Source organism: Nannospalax galili, unplaced genomic scaffold, assembly GCF_000622305.1.
Source record: "Nannospalax galili isolate Female #2095 unplaced genomic scaffold, S.galili_v1.0 scaffold54, whole genome shotgun sequence".
NCBI lineage: Eukaryota > Metazoa > Chordata > Mammalia > Rodentia > Spalacidae > Nannospalax > Nannospalax galili.
In genome coordinates this window covers 15,297,798-15,307,897 of record NW_008341028.1, presented here as the reverse complement: position 1 = coordinate 15,307,897, position 10,100 = coordinate 15,297,798, and the positions used below count along the sequence as shown (strand labels likewise).

The 10,100-nt window shown below is 47.2% G+C and overlaps 1 protein-coding gene across 5 annotated transcripts in view; it reads right to left on the bottom strand.

Annotated features, from left to right (window-relative positions):
• Scamp5 (secretory carrier membrane protein 5) overlaps positions 1–9,478 on the bottom strand; it is a 35,527-nt gene extending 26,049 nt beyond the window's left edge. For 2 of the 5 annotated variants that reach the window (XM_029565095.1, XM_017798975.1), the window contains exon 1: positions 9,294–9,478. The gene's annotated coding sequence lies outside the window, so the exon portion shown is untranslated. Of the gene's footprint in view, positions 1–8,895; positions 8,919–9,289 lie in introns of those variants that run through there. The other 3 variants (XM_008836521.3, XM_017798974.1, XM_017798977.2) reach the window with 3 other exon arrangements.
• Between the last annotated feature and the right edge of the window lie 622 nt (positions 9,479–10,100).

Genomic DNA, 10,100 nt, shown 5'->3' with positions numbered 1-10,100 from the left:
AAGGCCAGTAGCAACCTACCATAAGACCTTGTCTCGGAAAAAAAAAAGCAGGGTGAGAGAGACTGTGGTAAAGGTGCTTGCTGACCAAGGCTCGAAACCTGAATTCATCCTGGAAACCCATATAAAAGCAGAATGGGAAAACTGACTCTATAAAGTTATCTTCTGACTGCCACACATGCCCAGATATCACAGCTATATCATGCACACATACTATACATATACATATACACACACACACACAAATTCTAGACAAGGTCTCTCTGTAGCCCCAGCTGGCCTAGAACTCACTATGCAGACCAGGTTGGCCTTGATCTTGGAGATCCTCCTGCCTCTGCCTCCTGAGTTCTGGGATTAAAGGTGTGGGCCACCAAGCCCAGCACAATATTTTTTAAAGTACATGATCTTGGGGCTGGAGAGATGGTTCAGCAGTTAAGAGCACTGGCTGCTCTTGCAGAGGACCCAGGTTCAATTCCCAGCACCCACATGGCAGCTAACAACCATCCGTAACTCCAGTTCTAGGGAATCCATTGCCGCCTTCTACCTCTCCAGGCATTGCACTACACGGGTGCACTTACACACATGCAGGCATACACTCATAAACATAAAGTAAAATAAATAAAATATTTTTTTTAAAAGTACATAATCTGAGGCTGGAGAGATGGCTCAGCAGTTAAGAGCACTGACTGCTCTTGCAGGGGACCCGGGTTCGATTCCCAGCACCCACATGATGGCTACGAACCATCTTTCACTCCAGTTTCAGGGGAATCCAAAGCACTCTTCTGACCTCCGCAGCATTGCACAACACAGGTGCACTCACATACATGCAGGTAATATACTCACACATAAAATAATAAATAAAATATTTCTTTAAAAAAAGTACATAATCTTAAAAAAAAAAAAAAGTCCTAAAATTTCCTTTCTCAGGAGCTCATTCCTTAACCATCGAACACTTAGGGCTTTCAATGTTTTGTTTGTGTGGGATTGAACCCAGGGCCTCATGCATGCTAGGCAAGGACTCTACTATTGAGCCATACCCATAGCCCCAGTTCCTTTTTTTTCCTTTTTTTAAAATAACATATTTTTTATTGAATTTTTGTGTATTTCATATAGAACCTCTTACTCCTCTTTATACCTTCTTCCCCATCAGCAGCTCCCACAGTTCCCCCACTGGATTTCATGCATTTCATTTATGTTAAGGCCTATTGGATTGATTCAGAAAGTTCCTTTTTTTCATTTTAATGTACAGATATGCTCATGGCCCAAACATGAGGTTATACATCATAATCTGTTTTTTCCTACTCAACAGCCCCTTCTAAAAATTTTTCAGTGCAACTCTCCTGAGAAGCCTCACCCACACTTGGGTGTATGTCCTTTCCTAACTGTCCTTCTTTCTTTTCACATTCATGCTTAAGTCTATGTTAAAATAATTTCTTAATGAACTCCAAATCTGCTCTTTCTGTAAGCAGCATGAGGTGACCTGTGAAAATGAGTCCCTCCTCACTTGACCCAGAAAACCCCACAAAACCATGAAAGCAACAGGTTCAAATCTTTGTGTTCACTTTAAGTATACCTTGAAACTGTCAGGCCATCAGGGTATAAACACATCCGAAAAGCCACCAAATATCTGAAAGATGTCACTTTAGAGAGCAATGTGTGCTTTTCTGGTACAATGGTGGAGTCAGTAGATGTGCCCAAGCCAAACAGTGAGGTTGGACACAGACTTGGTAGCCCAAAGAGAATATTGAAATTTTTTTTCTTTTTTGAGACAAGGTCCTACTATGTAGCTCTAGTTGACGTGAACTCACTCTGTAGACCAAGCTGGCCTCGAACTCACAAAGATCTGCCTGTCTTTGCCTCCCTGAGTGCTGAGACTAAAGGCATGCACCACTATTTAGCTCAGTGGTAGAGCACCTGGCCAGCAAGTGTAAGGCCCTGGGTTCGGTCCTCAGCTCCAAAAAAAAAATTTTTTTTTTTTAAAGAAAGAAAAAATTTCCTATTTATGAGTGCAGATCTATCTCAATCTTTTTAATGAGTGGTTAACTGGGTCAACAACGTAATGTCCATAGCCAGGAGCTATGAGGTGTGACTCAGACTGACTTAGTAATCAGAGGCCAAAGCTTCAAGGAGGTGGCTAGAATAGAGACCAGCTGCCCCAAAACTAAGAAAATAGGAGGGAGAAGAAAAAGCCTACTAGACTCTGCATCTTTCAAAGAGCTTAGCAGAAATTTTTGTTATTGTTTTAAGACAGGGTCTCATGTAGCTGAGGCTAGCCTTACACTCTTAATCCTCCTGCTTCTATCTCCTGAGTACCGGGATTATAGGTGTGGGTCACCATGCCAAGCTGAATTTTTGTTTAATTTTTAAAATTTGTTGTAGGGTGAGCACACATGTGGAGAACAAAGGACAACTTGCAGGAATCAGTTCTTTCTTCCACCATGTGGGTCCTGGGAATTGAACTCAGGTCATCAGGCTTGGCAGCAAGTACCCTTATCTGCTGAATCATCTCACCAGCCCTGAAATTTCAAATATACACATAAAATATCAATTACGGGGCCAGTGATGAAGATCTGAGTTCAATCCTGATCTCATGGCAGGAGAGAATTGACTCTGTCCTGAAAGTTATCCTTTCAACTCCACATGTGCATGTGCTATGACATGTGTGTACATGCACTCACACATACACATTATATACAAACACAAATAGTAATAATAACTAAAATTTAAGTTTAAGGGGCTAGAGAGATGGCTTAGCAGTTAAGAACACTTGCCATTCTTCCAGAGGACTGGGGTATGAAACCCAGCACCCACATGGTAGTTATCAACTATCCATTAATTCAATGTCCAGGGGATCCAACACCCTCTTCTGGCCTCTGTGGGGGCATTACAGGTACACAGTGCACTTACATACATGTAGGCAAAACACTCAATACACATAAAATAAAATAATATTTCTTAAATAATATTTTTTTAATTTTTCAATTTAAAAAATTAGAGAAACCCAGACTGGAGAGATGGCTCAGCAGTTAAGACCACTTACTGCTCTTCTAGAGGACCTGAGTAAATTTCTCAGCACCCACATGGGGTGGCTCACAACCACCTGCAACTCCATGTCCTGAGGGATTCAACTACTCTAGTTCCCAAGGGTACCTGCACTGACATGCATACATACATACATATACACACACACACGCACACACACACACACACACACACACACTTACTTAAAAATAATTTTTTTTTAAAGTCTTTTTGGGACAAGGTCTTCCTGTAGCCCCAGTTGGCCTGGCACTCACTATGTAGACCAGGCTGGCCTCGATCTCACATACATCCCTCTGCCTATGCCTCCCAAGTGCTAAATAAAATAAATCTTTAAAATTTGTTTTTAGGCGGCTGGAGAGATGGCTCAGTAGTTAAGAGCACTGACTGCTCTTGCAGAGGACCCCAGGTTCAATTTCCAGCACCCATGTGGCAGCTAACAACCATCCTAACTCCAGTTCTAAGGTATCCGACACCCTCTTCTGTCCTCCATGGGCACTGCATGACACAGATGCACTTACACACATTCAGGCAATACACTCATACACATTAAAAAATAATAATAAGCCAGGCGTGGTGGTACACACCTTTGGGAGGCAGAGGCAGATGGATCTCTGTGAGTTCAAGGCCAGCCTGGTCTACGTAGTGAGTTCCAGGACAGCTGGGGCTACAGGAAGACCCTGTCTCAAAAGACCATAATAATAATAATAATAACAACAACAATAATAAAAAACTGTTTTTAAGGGGCTAGAGAGATGGTTCAGTGGTTAAGAACACTGGCTGCTCTTGCAGAGGACCCAGGTTCAGAACTCACATAGCAGCTAACAGCTGTCCGTAACTCCGGTTCAAGGGAAATCCAATGCCCACTTCTGACCTCCATGGACACTGCACGACACAGGTACACTTACATGCATGCAATACACTCATACACATAGTAAATAATAAAAATATTTTTTAATTGTTTTTAAAAATGTAGAGAAACCCTTCCAAAAAAAGTATCAGTAATACCAGACATCAAATATTGAAATATTAATAGCAGTTTTCTCCCTCTCTTTTGTTTATTTACTCATATTTGGTTTTTTGTTTTGTTTTGAGACAGGGTCTCCTTGTAGCCCTAGTTGGCCTGCAACTATGCAGACCAGGTTGGACTCAATCTCACAGATTGCTGGGATTAAGAGCATGCACCACCACTCTAGGCCTATGTTTTTTATTTTAAAGATAAGGTCTCATTATGTAGTCCTTGCTGGCCTGGCGCTTACTATTTAGATCAGGCTGGCCTCCAATTTGTAGTCATCTTTCTGCTTCAAACTCCCAAGTGCTAGGATTTCAGGTATGAGCTATCATTGCAGGCCAAGAGCAATTGTCTGTTGGTAGTAAGATTTTTTTCCTTTTTATGTTCATTTTCTAAAATTTCTACAATGGTCATATATCCCCTTTGTGGTAAAAACAAAATCATGGGTTTGAAATGATAACAGCAAATGAAGCTACAATCCTAACACACTCAGCAGACTGAGGCAGCAGGATCCCAAGTTCAAGGCCAGCCTGGGCTATATAGTAAACCCTATGGGGGTTTACTATACAGAGCAAGATCCAATATCAAAACTGAAGCCAGGGTCTGGGGCTATAGCTCCAGTTGGTAGAGTATTTACATGCACAAGGTCATGGGTTTAAACTCCAGCACCCCATAAACACACCATAAACTGGGTGTGGCAGCACACACCTATAATTCCAGCACTTGTGAGGCAGAGGCAAGAGGATCAGTTTTAAGGTCAACCTTGGCTACACAGTGAGTTCCAGGCCATCTTGAATTTCAAGACCATCCTTGTCATCATCATTGTCTCCCCGACACCCCCTCAAAAGAAGGAGAAAGAGTCCAGTCTGAGCTATAAGAACCTGTTTCAATAAATAAATAAGTAAATGCATAAAGCAGCAATAGCTAGGACACTGGAATAGGAAGCTTTTTTTCTCAGGACAGGAGAGTTGACTATATTTACAAGCAGGAGGAAGATATTAAGGAAAACAGTAAAAGAGTGAAGATACAGTAGAGGGGTAAATAAGTGATAGGCAGGGGTACCTTGGGAGACACGAAGGGTCAGCACCCATAGTACACAGTGGGGGTTTGAACTAGGACCCCCCTTACTGGGATTCAAGAGATGCACAGAAAGTGCCTGATGAGGTGGCACATGCCTAGAATCCCAGCACTTGGGAGGCTGAAGCAAGAGGATCTGTGTGTTGGAAAGCAGCCTGAACTACATAAGAGCCTGTCTCATAGAGAAGAAAGGAAGGAAGGAGAGAGGGAGGGAGGGCAAGTTGGGGGGGGGGGGGGGGGGTGCGCGCCGAGGCCGCCTTGTGGGGGAGGGGGGGGGGGGGGGTGCGCGCCGAGGCCGCCTTGTGGGGGAGGGGGGGGGGGGGGGTGCGCGCCGAGGCCGCCTTGTGGGGGAGGGGGGGGGGGGGGGTGCGCGCCGAGGCCGCCTTGTGGGGGAGGGGGGGGGGGGGGCTGAGGAAGATAGGCTTCGCCTCCCATCCCCTGCCCCCTCCACTCTCTAAGGGAGTAAAGGACTTTGAGGAATGAAGCCAGGTTGGAATATTCCTCCATGGAACAGATTGAGGAGAGAAAGATTTTTTTTTTCTAGAAGTCATAGAAAGATGACTAAGATATGATAGATACCCTGCTGGAAGCAGAGTCAGACTGCCCTAGTCTGTGCTGGTCTCCAGAGGCTTTCCAAATTCTGAGTATGGAATCCAGAACTGTGGTCTGCTGCTGGGTAGGATACGCAGGCAAGGTGGCCCAGTGATTGAGGGCATGGAATCCAGAAGGGAAACAGAAGAAGTGTTGCTCATGAGATAAAGAAAACGGAAGTGTCAGAAGACTGTGGGCCTCCTTGAGGTCACAAAGCAGGTAAATCAGAAGCTGGGCTGTGGTCAGAGAAGGATACTAGATTTCAAGACTCCATATATGGCCAAATGCCAATGATGACCAGACTCACAGATTTGGCTGGTGGGAATGGGATGTAAAATGAGAGACTATTCCAGCAGGAAACTCCTCCAGAAAAACAAGGAAGACAAGTAGGGAAGGGGTGGGAGCTAAAAGTAACTCACAGGAGCTTCAAGGGAAAACGCTCCCCTAACGGGCTCTGGCCTGGCCCTTATCACAGATCCTAGGCTGTTTCTCAAAGGTATCTCTTGCACAGTGACAGAAAAGTTAAGGTCTAATATAAATGATCTTCTTAGAACTAGAGAAGCCAGGTTTGTAATTAAAAGTTAAAGCAGAGACAACTTAGGGCTTGGGAGGGTTTCACAAGGCTGGGGTCACAGAAATGGAAGCCACCAGGGATCTTTGCCCTTAGTATAATGTTAGTCTTTTTCTCAGGGAAAGGGGATAAAAACAATCTCTGGCTTCTGCAACTGAAGTTCTTAGACTATAAAACAGGAGAATCAACGATTTATTGCTCAAGTAAGAATCTCTCTAAAATGCAGGCTTAATAAAACAAACAAAACAGCATATACAACCTGAAAATTTTGCTTTGTTGTGTTTTGTTTTTGATTTGACAAAAGATCTTCCTAGGTAGCCCTAGCTGGCCTGACACATGATATGTAGACTCCCAGCAATCCAACTGCCTCAGTCTCCTAACTGCAGGGATTAGAGGCATATACCACCAAATCTGGCTCCATATAACCTGAAAGTTGTTCAAGAACCCAAGACGGTAATAATTGTTCCATTCCTTAGTGTGAAGTTAGGGGGACAGGTTCTGAAGCAGGGAAAATAGAGTCCTTAGAAGAGAGTCAAACCTGCCTCAGATCCAGATCCAGCCAAATGTTTGAGGCCACTTAGTTCTAACTGCTCCCAGTTTACTATCAAGAACTCCTCGTCTGTGGCAGAATGGTCATTTTCTATGCCCCCAAGAGCCTTTCTGCCATGATGGTGCTTCTATCTCTGGTCCCCTTATCTTTCAGTCCCATCTCTAGCCCTGGAAACCCAGAACTGTGAGTCATCCTCAGAAAACAGTACTCCCCTGACCATGCTATCACCATGCTGCTGATGTCTCCTCAGTAGCCTCCCACAGACACTGTGCCTGGCATTCAAGGTTTTGTATCAATCAACTACAAATTTCCCTCCCCATCACCTGTTTCTCTACCACAGGCTGACTGGTTTCTAAACACCCAACTTTATGCAGGATATTGCATCTAGCCACCTCAGTGCCCCTAAACCAACAGCCTTTTCTCTAAATCTTATTATTTCTCCCGCCTACTTCTGCAAAGCCTTCCCAGACATCCCTGCTCTGCATCCCAAGGAATAAATCCTGAGTCAGTCACATAGCATTCAGCTCACTCATTCTCATCCAGTCTCTTCGTTCCTCCCTCACAGATGGTGGCTTGCTTCTTTATTGATACAGGGTCTTGCTAGGTAGCCCAGATAGGCCTTGAATTCCCACCAATCCTGCCTTGGCCTCTCAATTGCTGGAGTTATAGGTAGGTGCCATCACTTCAATATAACTTGAAGGTTGTTCCAGAACCCTAGACTGTAATTTGTTTCATTCTATAGTGTGAAGTTGGGGTGACAGGCCCTGAAACAGGGAAAATAAAGCCCATGGTGGACAGAAGGTAGTCAAACCTGCCTCAGATCAGACCAGAGGGACCAGCACAGAGCACAATCAACCCATATTTAATAAGTGCTTAAGACTTGGGCATCCTCTCAAGATGTGGAAGTGGAAAGACGGATACCTTCCCCCAACAGGCTAATGCCACCACTTCTGTCAACCCTGCCACACCACACTTCCTTCAGGAAACCTTCATACTCCAGGCTGACAGCAGGGCCGGAAATGGAGCATGCAGAGGAAATCTGGTGGGGAGGAGGCCAGACAGGCAGAGGGAAGACGAGGAAAAAGGAAGAACCCAGGATTCTTCTAAACTAGTGACTTCCTCAAGGGAGGTCACTATTTAGTCCTATTATTTTGTCCCCAGAGAAAGGTGCTGGCTGAAAGATGCCCAGAGAGGGGAATCAACTTGTTCGACATGTGACCAGCCAGGGAAAGGGCTAAAGAACCAGCTAGAGAGCCCAGGTCCCCTCACATAGGGCTCCCCTTCCAGGACCCCACTAACATTCCACCGGGTTTACCAGACCCACCTTCTGTGGCCTAGTCACCAGATGGTACTCTTTGAGCAATGCAAACTCCATTGCCCCCTGGCTCCCTAAGTTCACAAAGAACCTAACTAGCAATCCCAAGCAAAATCTCTCTGCCAGTCATGGTCCTTACCAGAACCCGCTCCCTCTTTCACAGCTCTGATGGGATAAGCCTAACTGGTAGAGCACAGATTGCAAAATTCTCTAGACTCCCCTCACCACCACACACACACACACCCCACAGGCACAGTCACATGGTTGGGCTGGGGGTGGGGCAGCTGTGCTTCATTCCCACCACTGAGCTCTGTGACGCCCTCTCTTGCCTCCTTCCTTCCACATCTCATCTCCAGAGAGCCTCCTGCTAATGGCTCACGCCTCTCCTTCCCTGTCTCCTGGGAACACTGACCACCCCACAGGGAAGCTGGGGTATTACAGGTTTAAGTGGCCTGTGACGGCCAATTCTCAGTCCTACCTAGTCTCCCCTGACTCCCCTAATCTGCAGGTCAGGAGAAACCCATGGTAAAGATGGGTTCGTTTCCAAACACCTCCTCTCCTTCCTCGTGACCAATTGGTGGCAACACTGGAATGCTCTACATACGGCACCCCTTCCCACTACCCAAAGCCTGGTAGAATCCCGGCCCAGGCCAGCGCACCCATCCCCCTCCTCCGAAACAGCAGGCTGCTCAACCCGCTGTAAAAAGATCGCCCGTTTCGGGGTGAATAAAACTTAGATCCACCTGCAGGCGCCTTCGGTGAAGCCACAGTCATCTGATTCCAGCCCCCAACCCCGCCGCGTGCACCATCCCCAAGAGGAAGCTCGTTTCTAAGGAATGCCAGGTGGAGCTGGGGGGATGGAGGGCTCCAGAATCTAAGGGTCTGACGTCACCCAAATCCCGGGTTCCCTCTGCAGGAGCGGGGGAGGGGGTCGGGAAGGACCAATTTAGGGTGCCCAGAGAGCACTTCTCCCACTCCAAACAGGAAGGTCACCTCAACCGCCCACCTCTCCAGCAGCTCGGCCTGTCCCCCCGGATGCAAAGGTGACACTTTGAAGGTAGAAGACTGGAGCCGCTGATGGCCCTGGAGCCCAGCTCCACGCAAAGCCCTCCCCACGGCCTCCAGGCCCGGACTCACCCACCCCGACTTCTCAGCTACGGAAAGGCCTCCGCGCCGCGCCGCGCCGCACTTAGGGATGTACCTGGCGAGACACCCGACGGAGGACCTGGCGATGCACCCGGTGATGCGGCGCGGAGCCGGCCGCCAGCCGCTCCGGAACTGGGGGCTGGGAGGAAGCGCGCGTGTCCGAGGCCGGCTCGCGCGCCCGCGCCGCCGCTGCCTACTGCAGCCGCTCTCGCGAGACTCGGGCCGCTTCACCTACCTTCCGGAGAGGGTGGGCGCGGTCGCCCCTGCACCTTGCAGGAGCTGTCCGAGGTGCTAGTCGCCCCCCATACCCCCCAGTCCTGCCCGGAACAAGTGGTAGGTGGTACCTAGGGGACAAGAGCTTGGTGAGCTCATAAAAGGGAGAGACCCAAACATGAGAGCCTGGTGGCAGCACCCGGTGCCTCAGTTTCCAAATCCGTAAACTGAGAACAGCCTATGCCTATCCCAGAGCCCTCCGGGATGCACCAGAAGAAGTTAAAAGCATCTTGAGAGCAGGACAATGTGGTAAGAGATGAAGGGCCTCAGTTCCAAAGGCTCCGGGGCACATGGAGAGACAGAAGTGAGACATAGACACACAGAAAGGCGGAATGACAAAAGAACAGAGCCACGTACATAGACGTGGAAACATGGAGAGATCTGGATACTGAAGCATAAAGAGGGCAAGACTTGGAGGGATCTGGGCTTGTGGCACATTCCTGTAATCCCAGAATTTGGGAGGCAGGAAAATGGAGATTTCTAGGCTGGATGGGCTGGTGCTATCTTGTAATAATAATAATAATAATAA